Consider the following 14385-nt stretch of genomic DNA (forward strand, 5'->3'; position numbering starts at 1 on the left):
AAAAAAAAAGAAAAAACAAAAGCACGCCGTCTTCCTATGTCATATAGTAAGCATTCAAGGTGATAAACAAGGTCTGGCATATTCAAACCACAAAAATCATGTATCTACCCCCTAACCCTAAACAAGGATCCAGGCTTACCCTTTTCATTTTCATGTTTTAAACTTGTTCAAATCTTGGTCAAACTTAGGATTTGACGAAGATTCAAATGGGCGTAAAAATACTTAGAAAAATCATGTACGTATCTACCCCAAACCCTAAACTCTATCTTACGAAGCCAAGCATGAAGAGAAGTGGTTTTGGGTTTCAAACATGGAAATTTCAAAAACCTCCCAAAAGCTTCATTTTAGAGTGACTAAGAAGGATCCATGCTTACCTTTTATTTTCATGTTTTAAACATGTTCAAATCTTGGTCAAACCGTACGTACCTAGGATTTGACCAAGATTCAAATGGGCATAAAAATTCAAAAAAAAATGAAAAACCAAAGCACATAGCCTAGCTTCTTATATATGCCATATAGTAAGCACTCAAGTTGATAAACAAAGTCTAGACATATTCAAACCAGAAAAATCATGTATCTACCCCTAACCCTAAACTTTGTCTTAATTATGAAGTCAAGCACGAAGAGAAGTCGTTTTGGGTTTCAAACATGGACATTTCAAAACCCTCCCAAAAGCTTCATTGTGGTGTGACGTACTAAGAAGGATACATGCTTACATTTTCAACAACCCCCCTAAAAGCTTCATTATAGAGTGACTAAGAAGGATCCAGTCTGGCGGGCTTACCTTTTATTTTCTTGTTTTAAACTTGTTCAAATCTCGGTCAAACCTAGGATTTGACCAAGATTCAAAATGTGCATCAAAATTCAAAAAAATTTATAAAAATTAGAAACCAAATTAAAGCACATAGTGTTCTTATGTCATATAGTAAGCATTAAAGTTGATAAACAAGGTCTAGACACATATTCAAACAAGACAAATCATGTATCTATACCCCTAACCCCTAAACTCTATCTTATGAAGTCAACAACATGAAGAGAAGTGGTTTTGGGTTTCAAACATGGAAATTTCAAAAACCTCCCAAAAGCTTCATTTTAGAGTGACTAATATATATAAGAAGGATCCATGCCTGCTTACCACCTTTTCATTTTCATATTTTAAACTTGTTTAAATCCGTGTCAAATTAAACCAAGGATTTGACCAAAAGATTCAAATGGGCATACAATTTAAAAATAACCAGAAAAATGAAAAGCAAAAGCATATAGTCTTCTTATGTCATATACTAAGCATTCAAGTTGATAAACAAGGTTTGGACATGCATATTCAAACCTAGGCAAATCATGTATCTATCCCCTAGCCCCTAAACTATATCTTATGAAGTCAAGCATGAAGAGAAGTGGTTTTGGGTTTCAAACATGAAAATTTCAAGAACATCCCAAAAACTTCATTTTAGAGTGACTAAGAAGGATACAGGCTTCCCCTTTTCATTTTCATGTTTTATACTTGTTTAAATCTTGGTCAAACCTAGGATTTGACAAAGATTCAAATGTGCATCAAAATAAAAAAATCAGAAAAATTAAAAACCAAAGCACATAGTTTTCTTATGTCATATAGTTAGCATTAAAGTTGACAAACAAGGTCTAGATATATTCAAACAAGAAAAATCATGTATCTACCCCTAACCCTAAACTCTGTCTTATGTAGTCAAGCATGAAGAGAAGTGGTTTTGGGTTTCAAACTTGGAAATTTCAAGAACCCCCCAAAAGCTTCATTTTAGAGTGACTAAGAAGGATCCATGCTTACCTTTTCATTTTCATGTTTTAAACTTGTTTACATCTTGGTCATAGCTAGTGTATTTGACCAAGATTCAAATGGGCATAAAATTAAAAAAACAAAAAAATGAAAAACCAAAGTACATAGTCTTCTTATGTCATATAGTAAGCATTCAAGCTGATAAACAAGGTCTAGACATATTCAAACCAAACAAATCATGTATCTACCCCCTAACCCCTAAACTTTATCTTATGAAGCCAAGCATGAAGAGAAGTGGTTCTTGGTTTCAAACATGGAAATATCAAAAACCTCCCAAAAGCTTCATTTTAGAGTGACTAAGAAGTATCCATGCTTACCTTTTCATTTTCATATTTTAAACTTGTTTAAATCATTGTCAAACCTAGGATTTGACCAAGATAAGTATGGGCACAAAACCCTCTTAGCCAAAATCAACTACGAGCAAGATTTTCTGTATTGTAGATGCCCCAATTGACTCTCAGCCCCAATGTAGTCTTTTTTTATGTCAGTATAGACTTCTTTACTAGATGTATACTATCGTACATGGCATGCATTTGCCTAATGAGCAGCATTGTTTAGCCGTTCTAGCCAACCCGATCAATCTGTCAAGCTTCATGCACGAGATGCCAATTTACTCCCTCGCTCCGATCCATATTTCTTGGTGCTAAAAAGAATGTGAATCGGAGGGAGTACTTTTCTTAGATAGTACTATATCAGTTCAAAAAAAGTATAGTACTACTACATCACAAATGCTACAAAAGAGTACTAGTACTGTACATCACAAGACCACGACAGTTGTATAGTAGAGTTTAATGCTGAACTTTAAACAGGACCAGGAGCATCGGGGCAAGACAGGGGCGTTGACCGGCAACAAACCAGTCAAAAGACGTAAGGAAGAGGCCATATGCTGCGTGCTTGGCCTTGATTGCAGGGTGGTGATTCTTCGCCGCTCGCCATGTATTCACGCCGTACCAGTTCCGCGTCGCCCTGAGAGCGGATCGAAGCGATCCCGCGCGCCGGACACGCTCGAGGAGGCGTGGCGGCTCCAGTGCAAGCAGTCCGCCGCCGGGAGTCGGCGCGCAGCGTGCAGGTACAGAGGCTCCCTGTACATGCCGTCGTCGCTCCGCGAGTTCGCCCCGGGCGGGCTCTGGTACAAGGCGGATCCGCCGCTCAAACCGATGAGCGGCCCCGTCTTCAACAAATGGCGCGCCAACCGGGAGAGGAACCGCCGGTCGAAGGCAGCGTGGGAGGCGAGCACCAGCGGCGGATTCGCGCCGCCACCCGGCGAGGAGGCGGAGGAGGCGGAGGAAGGAAGACCCCCTCTTCTTGAAGGCGCTGGCCGCGTCCCTCAAGGACGATGCCGACAAGAAGAGGGCGGAGGAAGAAGACAAGGCGGCGGCCATCGCCGCCGTGAAGGAGAAGGAGGCGCGGGATGCGGAGGAGAACGCGACCATCATCTTCCTCGACGACTAGATAGGTTAGAAGTCGCGATAAGGATCGCGCAATTCTGTATGTATGATCCGTATGTATGATCAACTATGAATTATGAACAATGAACTATCAAACCAAACCACATAGTTTTTTTTATGTCATATAGTAAGAATTCAAGTTGATAAAACAAGGTCTAGACATATTCAAACTAGACAAATCACGTATATTACCCCTAACCCTAAACTCTGTCTTATGAAGTAAAGCATGAAGAGAAGTGGTTTTGGGTTTCAAACATGGAAATTTCAAAAACCTTCCGAAAAGCTTCATTTTGGAGTGACTAAGAAGGATGCAGGCTTACCTTTTCATTTTCATGTCTTAAACTTGTTTAAATCTTGGTTAAACCTAGGATTTGACCAAGATCAAATGGGCAAAAAAATCAAAAAAAATCAAAAAAATGAAAACTAAAGCACATAGTATTCTTATGTCATATAGTAAGCATTCAATTTGATAAACAAGGTCTAAACATATTCAAACCAGACAAATCATGTATCTACCCACTAACCCTAAATTCTGTCTTATGAAGTCGATCAAGCATGAAGAGAAGTGGTTTTGGGTTTCAAACATGGAAATTTCAAAAACCTCCCAAAAGCTTCATTTTAGAGTTACTAAGAAGGATCCATGCTTACCTTTTATTTTCATGTTTTAAACATGTTCAAATCTTGGTCAAACCGTACCTAGGATTTGATCAAGATTCAAATGGGTATAAAAATTCAAAAAAACTGAAAAACCAAAGCACATAGCCTTCTTATGTCATATATAGTAAGCACTCAAGTTGGTAAACAAGGTCTAGAGATATTCAAACCAGAAAAATCTTGTATCTACCCCTAACCCTAAACTTTGTCTTATGAAGTCAAGCACGAAGAGAAGTCGTTTTGGGTTTCAAACATGGAAATTACAAAAACCTTCCCAAAAGCCTCATTTTGGAGTGACTAAGAAGGATGCAGGCTTACCTTTTCATTTTCATGTTTTAAACTTGTTTAAACCTTGGTTAAACCTAGGATTTCACCAAGATCAAATGGGCATAAAAATTCAGAAAAAATCAAAAAATGAAAACCAAAGCACATAGTATTCTTATGTCATATATTAAGCATTCAAGTTGATAAACAAGGTCAAGACATATTCAAACCAGACAAATCATGTATCTACCCTAACCCTAAACTCTGTCTTATGAAGTCAAGCATGAAGAGACGTGGTTTTGGGTTTCAAACATGGAAATTTCAAGAACCCCCCAAAAGCTTCATTTTAGAGTGACTAAGAAGGATCCAGGTCGAGCTTACCTTTTATTTTTATGTTTTAAACTTGTTCAAATCTTGGTCAAACCTAGGATTTGACCAAGATTCAAATGGGTATAAAAAAATGAAAAACCAAAGCACATAGCCTTTTTATGTCATATAATAAGCACTCAAGTTGATAAACAAGGTCTAGACATATTCAAACCAGAAAAATCATGTATCTACCCCTAACCCTAAACTTTGTCTTATGAAGTCAAGCACGAAGAGAAGTCGTTTTTGGGTTTCAAACATGGAAATTTCAAAAACCTTCCCAAAAACTTCATTTTGGAGTGACTAAGAAGGATGCAGGCTTAACTTTTCATTTTCATATTTTAAACATGTTTAAATCTTGGTCAAACCTATGATTTGACCAAGATTCAAATGGGCATAAAAATAGTTAGAAAAATCATGTACGTATCTACCCCTAACCCTAAACTCTATCTTACGAAGTCAAGCATGAAGAGAAGTGGTTTTGGGTTTCAAACATGGAAATTTCAAAAACCTCCCAAAAGCTTCATTTCAGAGTGACTAAGAAGGATCCAGACCGGGCTTACATTTTATTTTCATATTTTAAACTTGTTCAAATCTTGGTCAAACCGTACCTAGGATTTGACCAAGATTCAAATGGGCATAAAATTTCAAAAAAAAAGAAAAACCAAAGCACATAGCCTTCTTATGTCATATAGTAAGCACTCAAGTTGATAAACAAGGTCTAGTCATATTCAAACCAGAAAAATCATGTATCTACCCCTAAGCCTGAACTTTGTCTTATGAAGTCAATCACGAAGAGAAGTCGTTTTGGGTTTCAAACATGGAAATTTCAAATACCTTCCGAAAAGCTTCATTTTGGAGTGACTAAGAAGGATGCATGCTTACCTTTTCATTTTCATGTTTTAAACATGTTTAAATAAGGATGCGTGGTTCTGAAACCTCATACACATTGTTGCAAAAGTAATTACATCACCTAAACAATACTACCAGTTCATAATTCTAAACTTATGTACAATCTTGGAAACATATAACGCCAGCCTAGTTCACCAATTATCATCATCCCTCTTGATGCGCTTGCCGGTGCCGCTTGTACCTGCCTCCCATGGGTTGGCAGTCCAAGTTCTGCACTCGTTCGCACTTCGTGTGTCGGGAATCCTTGTTGGAGCTTCCCAACCAGATACGAGCCCTGCCCTTGCTAGCTCACCACATCCAGCCGTTGCCCTAGCTTGCTCACCATGTGAACCGCCATCCCACGGAGACCCCGAAGTAGGCTCGCACGGGTCCTTTATCCATGGTGGCATATTCTTCGGATCAAATGGTATGTTGTGCCTAAAGCAATAAGATACAAATTCCCAGAGGTTGTCCCGACACACCGCTTCTTCTCGTCGCGCCAGCAGGGGGAAGAGTGGCCAACCTAGCCGCTTCCTTGCAATCCGGGCAAACCACTTCCCTTGGAATTGGTTGTGCTTGACGCTGCCCATCATTGATTTTTTTGAGTCGCCTGTACAACTCAAACTGACATACCCATCAATCGCAGCATACCTCAAGTTTACTTCAGGCAATGGCATGCACTCCCTGATCGTGGCTGCTAGTAGGGAACTTGGTCTTCATGTCTTTGTAAGATGGGTCAATGATGGCGGCTGCCAAATCACCCATGCCAGTCCTATTGCCAGGACCATTGAAATTGATCATATCCTGAATGTCAATCCAATTATGTTTAGGAATTTTAATGCCATCTCTAGCAAACCTGCTAGAGTCACCCCTGATGTCAACAGTTGTGAAACAAATTCCTTTATGTTGAAGGAATTCTTGCAGTGCCAGATTATCAGGACTCCTGCATGTTAACACAAATCAATCTTGTAAGATCGTATATGCTGAAATAGTACACATATTTTTCTTCCAAGAACTGTATACTTGTTGCGGTGAAACAATGATTTTGCATCGCTGATACACATCAAAATAACATGAATTATTGTTGCGACTATATGATCTAATTATTTAAGTGTCAAGTTAAGATTCAGTTACTATATGTTAATATCTTGACATCCATGCCGATTATCGGTGAGTATGAGTACATGAAATTTGTGCAAATTTTGAGTACCAAAATCATGAAACTAGATATCGTGGTCAATCCAAAAAAATTATACAAGTATGTTGGATATTACGTTCCAGACCACATTTTTCATACAAGTTAGTTTGTTCATGTTTTCATACAAGTTAGAACCTAGTCTATTTCGAAATAAAAAAGCATATCCAAGATAAAGGAAGAGTTTCTATATTAAAAAACAAAAGGATAAAGGAAGGCATGTGAAGAACATACCTGCAGAAATGGTACACCAGGACGTGGTCGTCCATGGCCAACTGAACGACGGCGGTACTTACTTGGTCCGCAGTGTATTCTAGGTCGAGGCCGACGAACCTGGGCCTGTCCTCTAGTAGCTTTTGTTCGTACATCTTGAGGGTGTGCTCGAGAACGGAAGGGTCATTCGTGTAGACCACGTTCACCTTGGTCGTCCCATGGGGAACGACGCTCCTCTTCAGCGTAAACAGGCCGCCGTCGGCCATGGCAGCGCTGAAGCACGTCGAACTGATCGGAGGGATTGAGGGGGGGGGGAGGGAGAGCAACTGCAAACAATGGGTTTTTTTGGAACTTGCCAAAATGCAGGGGAGAACGAACCGCCAGGGGTTGTTTAGTGGGGACAGATGGGAATAATACTGCGATGAGGTTGAGGAATTAACTCCAACCGCCATTTAAATCTAGTACTCCCTATAGTCAGGTGATAGGAAATGGACGGGCAAGATTGATTATAGGGAGGCGAATCCCAGTATTTTCCCAATTTATTTGAGTTGTAATATAACCATCGTTAATACTTGAATTGAAAAATATTTACAAAATAAATTTATTATATACTACATGATGAGATAATCCAACAAACCATGGAAATGCATGGCCATCCAACCATGTCACCCGCTTGTGAAAATTGTATAGGTGGTAGTGTGCGCAATACACGCGGTAGCCACTTCACAAATACATCCTTTTAATTTTGCCCCCCTTAATTCGGCCAATAAAAATGAAAAGACTTTATGTGGAAAACCAAAAAAACTGTATTTGGCAAAGTATAGTCGAAAATAAGAAGTTTTTCATTGATCTCTTAAAAAAGGGGTCATGATTCGAAAGTTCGCCATGCATGGTTCTTGCGGTAACCAAGCTAGCTCACCCATGTGGCAAGAAGAGAATCAATGTCCAACATGCATGGTTCCAAAAAAATATATTTACAGAATGATTCTGCTTCTCAAGAATATTTGCATGCCATCATGTTTGTTATTTTTCCTAGATAAAAGTAGTAATTGGTGACTTCGTGATTGCCTTGCTTGCTGATTTCAATAAGTTTGAACCTCATTTTTGGCTTTTTTTCAAATTTAGGCAAAAACTTCTTGGCAATCGACTTTGTGAGTTACTATACTTGGATGCAACCCACATTTTCGTTGGCTAATTAATGTTTTCTGATTCCACAACAATAGGGCACATCCCTATATCATCCCAAATTTTGAATTCTTATTAGTTTGGTTGATGACCACCATTCATATCCGAACTTAATTAATTGGAGTACAAATGATGGTTTCATAGTAAGCTAGTTTGACAAATTAGCCTTCGAAATGGCGATTCGCCTACCATGCATGCATGTTTGGCCTACCCGTGAAATTTTGATTTGTGGTATTGTGCACACACTGCACATGATAGCGAATAAACAAAACACATATTTGGACCCCTTTGGCCAGCAAGGGCATGTTTGGTTCCTAGCCACAATTTGTCAAGAAGCCAAAATTTGGCAGCCATGCATATAGTTTATTTGGCATGTGTTTGGTTTTTGCCACAATTTGGCTTATCACACTTCATTGCATGTATATATGGTCCATTTGTCATAGACTCAACTTTTTTTTACAAAGTTTTGACAAAGTTTGGCTTTAATATTTTAAGCCACAATTTGGTGGCTAGCCATACTAGCTTTTTTTTTGTTGCTAACTGATGGCGTGTATTTCACACGTTCGTTGGGCAACCCCAAGAGGAAGGTATGATGCGCACAGCAGCAAGTTTTCCCTCAGAAAGAAACCAAGGTTTATCGAACCAGGAGGAGCCAAGAAGCACGTTGAAGGTTGATGGCGGCGGGATGTAGTGCGGCGCAACACCAGGGATTCCGGCGCCAACGTGGAACCTGCACAACACAACCAAAGTACTTTGCCCCAACGAAACAGTGAGGTTGTCAATCTCACCGGCTTGCTGTAACAAAGGATTAACCGTATTGTGTGGAAGATGATTGTTTGCAGAAAATAGTAGAACAGTATTGCAGTAGATTGTATTTCAGTAAAGAGAATTGGACCGGGGTCCACAGTTCACTAGAGGTGTCTCTCCCATAAGACGAACAGCATGTTGGGTGAACAAATTACAGTTGGGCAATTGACAAATAAAGAGAGCATGACAATGCACATACATATCATGATGAGTATAGTGAGATTTAATTGGGCATTACGACAAAGTACATAGACCGCCATCCAACTGCATCTATGCCTAAAAAGTCCACCTTCAGGTTATCATCCGAACCCCTTCCAGTATTAAGTTGCTAACAACAGACAATTGCATTAAGTATGGTGCGTAATGTAACTAGTGACTACATCCTTGAACATAGCACTAATGTTTTATCCCTAGTGGCAACAGCACAACACAACCTTAGAACTTTCTGTCATCTGTCCCTGTGTCAATGCAGGCATGAACCCACTATCGAGCATAAGTACTCCCTCTTGGAGTTACAAGCATCTACTTGGCCAGAGCATCTACTAGTAACGGAGAGCATGCAAGATCATAAACAACACATAGCATAACTTTGATAATCAACATAACAAGTATTCTCTATTCATCGGATCCCAACAAACGCAACATATAGAATTACAGATAGATGATCTTGATCATGTTAGGCAGCTCACAAGATCCGACAATGATAGCACAATGGGGAGAAGACAACCATCTAGCTACTGCTATGGACCCATAGTCCAGGGGTAGACTACTCACACATCACACCGGAGGCGACCATGGCGGCGTAGAGTCCTCCGGGAGATGATTCCCCTCTCCGGCAGGGTGCCGGAGACGATCTCCTGGATCCCCCGAGATGGGATCGGCGGCGTCGGCGTCTCTGGAAGGTTTTCCGTATCGTGGCTCTCGGTGCGGGGGTTTCGTCACGGAGACTTTTTATAGGCGGAAGGGCAGGTCAAGAGGCGGCACGGGGCCCCACACCACGAGCCGGCGCGGCCAAGGGGGGGCCGCGCCGCCCTATGGTCCGGCTCCCCTGTGGCCCCTCTTCGTCTCTCCTTCGGACTTCCTGGAAGCTTCGTGAGAAAATAGGCCCCTGGGCTTTGATTTCGTCAATTCCGAGAATATTTCCTTACTAGGATTTCTGAAACCAAAAACAGCATAAAACAAAGAATCGGCACTTCGGCATCTTGTTAATAGGTTAGTTCCGTAAAATGCACGAATATGACATAAAGTGTGCATAAAACATGTAGATAACATCAATAATGTGGCATGGAACATAAGAAATTATCGATACGTCGGAGACGTATCAGCATCCCCAAGCTTAGTTCTGCTCGTCCCGAGCAGGTAAAACGATAACACAGATAATTTCTGGAGTGACATGCCATCATAATCTTGATCATACTATTTGTAAAGCATATGTAGTGAATGCAGCGATCGAAACAATGTATATGACATGAGTAAACAAGTGAATCATATAGCAAAGACTTTTCATGAATAGTACTTCAAGACAAGCATCGCAAGTCTTGCATAAGAGTTAACTCATAAAGCAATAATTCAAAGTAAAGGTATTGAAGCAACACAAAAGAAGATTAAGTTTCAGCGGTTGCTTTCAACTTGTAACATGTATATCTCATGGATATTGTCAACATAGAGTAATATAATAAGTGCAATAAGCAAGTATGTAGGAATCAATGCACAGTTCACACAAGTGTTTGCTTCTTGAGGTGGAGAGAGATAGGTGAACTGACTCAACATTGAAAGTAAAAGAATGGTCCTCCATAGAGGAAAAGCATCGATTGCTATATTTGTGCTAGAGCTTTGATTTTGAAAACATGAAACAATTTTGTCAACGGTAGTAATAAAGCATATGCATCATGTAAATTATATCTTATAAGTTGCAAGCCTCATGCATAGCGTACTAATAGTGCCCGCACCTTGTCCTAATTAGCTTGGACTACCGGATCATCACAATGCATTGTTTTTACCAAGTGTCACAAAGGGGTACCTCTATGCCGCCTGTACAAAGGTCTAAGGAGAAAGCTCGCATTGGATTTCTCGCTATTGATTATTCTTCAACTTAGACATCCATACCGGGACAACATAGACAACAGATAATGGACTCCTCTTTTATGCATAAGCATATAACAACAATTAATAATTTTCTCATTTGAGATTTGAGGATTATTGTCCAAAACTGAAACTTCCACCATGGAACATGGCTTCGGTTAGCGGCCCAATGTTCTTCTCTAACATATGCATGCTTAACCCTATGGTGGTAGATCTCTCTTACTTCAGACAAGACGAACATGCATAGCAACTCACATGAAATTCAACAATGAATAGTTGATGGCGTCCCCAGTAAACATGGTTATCGCACAACAAGCAACTTAATAAGAGATAAAGTGCATAATTACATATTCAATACCACAATAGTTTTTTAAGCTATTTGTCCCATGAGCTATATATTGCAAAGGTGAATGATGGAATTTTAAAGGTAGCACTCAAGCAATTTACTTTGGAATGGCGGAAAAATACCATGTAGTATAGGTAGGTATGGTGGACACAAATGGCATAGTGGTTGGCTCAAGTATTTTGGATGCATGAGAAGTATTCCCTCTCGATACAAGGTTTAGGCTAGCAAGGCTTATTTGAAACAAACACAAGGAAGAACCGGTGCAGCAAAACTCACATAAAAGACATATTGAAAACATTATAAGACTCTACACCGTCTTCCTTGTTGTTCAAACTCAATACTAGAAATTATCTAGATCTTAGAGAAACCAAATATGCAAACCAAATTTTAGCATGCTCTATGTATTTCTTCATTAATGGGTGCAAAGCATATGATGCAAGAGCTTAAACATGAGCACAACAATTGCCAAGTATCACATTACCCAAGACATTTATAGCAATTACTACATGTATCATTTTCCAATTCCAACCATATAACAATTTAACGAAGAAGAAACTTCGCCATGAATACTATGAGTAGAAACCAAGGACATACTTGTCCATATGCTACAGCGGAGCGTGTCTCTCTCCCATAAAGTGAATGCTAGGATCCATTTTATTCAAACAAAACAAAAACAAAAACAAACCGACGCTCCAAGAAAAAGCACATAAGATGTGATGGAATAAAAATATAGTTTCAGGGGAGGAACCTGATAATGTTGTCGATGAAGAAGGGGATGCCTTGGGCATCCCCAAGCTTAGACGCTTGAGTCTTCTTGATATATGCAGGGGTGAACCACCGGGGCATCCCCAAGCTTAGAGCTTTCACTCTCCTTGATCATGTTGCATCATACTCCTCTCTTGATCCTTGAAAACTTCCTCCACACCAAACTCGAAACAACTCATTAGAGGGTTAGTGCACAATATAAATTGACATATTCAGAGGTGACACAATCATTCTTAACACTTCTGGACATTGCATAATGCTACTGGACATTAATGGATCAAAGAAATTCATCCAACATAGCGAAAGAGGCAATGCGAAATAAAAGGCAGAATCTGTCAAAACAGAACAGTTCGTATTGACGAATTTTAAAATGGCACCAGACTTGCTCAGATGAAAATGCTCAAATTGAATGAAAGTTGCGTACATATCTGAGGATCACACACGTAAATTGGCATAATTTTCTGAGTTACCTACAGGGAGGTGGACCCAGATTCGTGACAGCAAAGAAATCTGGAACTGTGCAGTAATCCAAATCTAGTACTTACTTTTCTATCAACGGCTTAACTTGGCACAACAAAACACAAAACTAAGATAAGGAGAGGTTGCTACAGTAGTAAACAACTTCCAAGACACAAAATAAAAACAAAGTACTGTAGGTAAAAACATGGGTTGTCTCCCATAAGCGCTTTTCTTTAACGCCTTTCAGCTAGGCGCAGAAAGTGTATATCAAGTATTATCAAGAGATGAAGTGTCAACATCATAATTTGTTCTCATAATAGAATCAAAAGGTACCTTCATTCTCTTTCTAGGGAAGTGTTCCATACCTTTCTTGAGAGGAAATTGATATTTTATATTACCTTCCTTCATATCAATAATAGCACCAACAGTTCGAAGAAAAGGTCTTCCCAATATAATGGGACAAGATGCATTGCATTCAATATCCAAGACAACAAAATCAACGGGAACAAGGTTATTGTTAGCGGTAATGCGAACATTATCAACTTTACCCAAAGGTTTCTTTGTAGAATGATCAGCAAGATTAACATCCAAATAACAATTTTTCAGCGGTGGCAAGTCAAGCATATTATAAATTTTCTTAGGCATAACAGAAATACTTGCACCAAGATCACATAAAGCATTACAATCAAAATCTTTAACCTTCATCTTAATGATGGGCTCCCAACCATCCTCTAGCTTTTTAGGAATAGAGGCTTCACGCTCTAGTTTCTCTTCTCTAGCTTTTATGAGAGCATTTGTAATATGATGCGTGAAAGCCAAATTTATAGCACTAGCATTAGGACTTTTAGCAAGTTTTTGCAAGAACTTTATAACTTCAGAGATGTGGCAATCATCAAAATTCAAACCATTATAATCTAAAGCAATGGGATCATCATCCCCAATGTTAGAAAAAATTTCAGCAGCTTTATCACAGGCAGTTTCAGCAGTTTTAGCAGTAGAAGTGGAAACATTGCTAACACCAATTCTTTTATTAGTATGAGTAGGAGGTGCAGCAACATGTGTAGCATTAGCATTACTAGTGGTGGTAATAGTCCAAACTTTAGCTATATTCTTTTCTTTAGCTAGTTTTTCATTTTCTTCTCTATCCCACCTAGCACGCAGTTCAGCCATTAATCTTATATTCTCATTAATTCTAACTTGAATGGCATTTGCTGTAGTAGTAATTTTATTATGATGATTCTCATTAGGCAAAACTTTTGATTTCAAAAGATCAACATCAGCAGCAAGACTATCGACTTTAGAAGCAAGTATATCAATTTTCCCAAGCTTTTCTTCAACAGATTTGTTAAAAGCAGTTTGTGTACTAATAAATTCTTTAAGCATGGCTTCAAGTCCAGGGGGTGAACTCCTATTATTGTTGTAAGAATTCCCATAAGAATTACCATAGCCGTTGCCATTATTGTAAGGATATGGCCTATAGTTGTTACTAGAATTATTCCGGTAAGCATTGTTGTTGAAATTATTATTTTTAATGAAGTTTACCTCAACATGTTCTTCTTGTGCAACCAATGAAGCTAATGGAACATTATTAGGATCAATATTAGTCCTATCATTCACAAGCATAGACATAATAGCATCAATCTTATCACTCAAGGAAGAGGTTTCTTCGACAGAATTTACCTTCTTACCTTGTGGAGCTCTTTCCGTGTGCCATTCAGAGTAGTTGATCATCATATTATCAAGAAGCTTTGTTGCTTCACCAAGAGTGATGGACATAAAGGTACCTCCAGCAGCTGAATCCAATAAATTCCGTGAAGAAAAATTTAGTCCTGCATAGAAGGTTTGGATGATCATCCAAGTAGTCAGTCCATGGGTTGGGCAATTTTTAACCAAAGATTTC

Source organism: Lolium perenne, chromosome 7 (assembly GCF_019359855.2).
Source record: "Lolium perenne isolate Kyuss_39 chromosome 7, Kyuss_2.0, whole genome shotgun sequence".
Classification (NCBI taxonomy): Eukaryota; Viridiplantae; Streptophyta; class Magnoliopsida; order Poales; family Poaceae; genus Lolium; species Lolium perenne.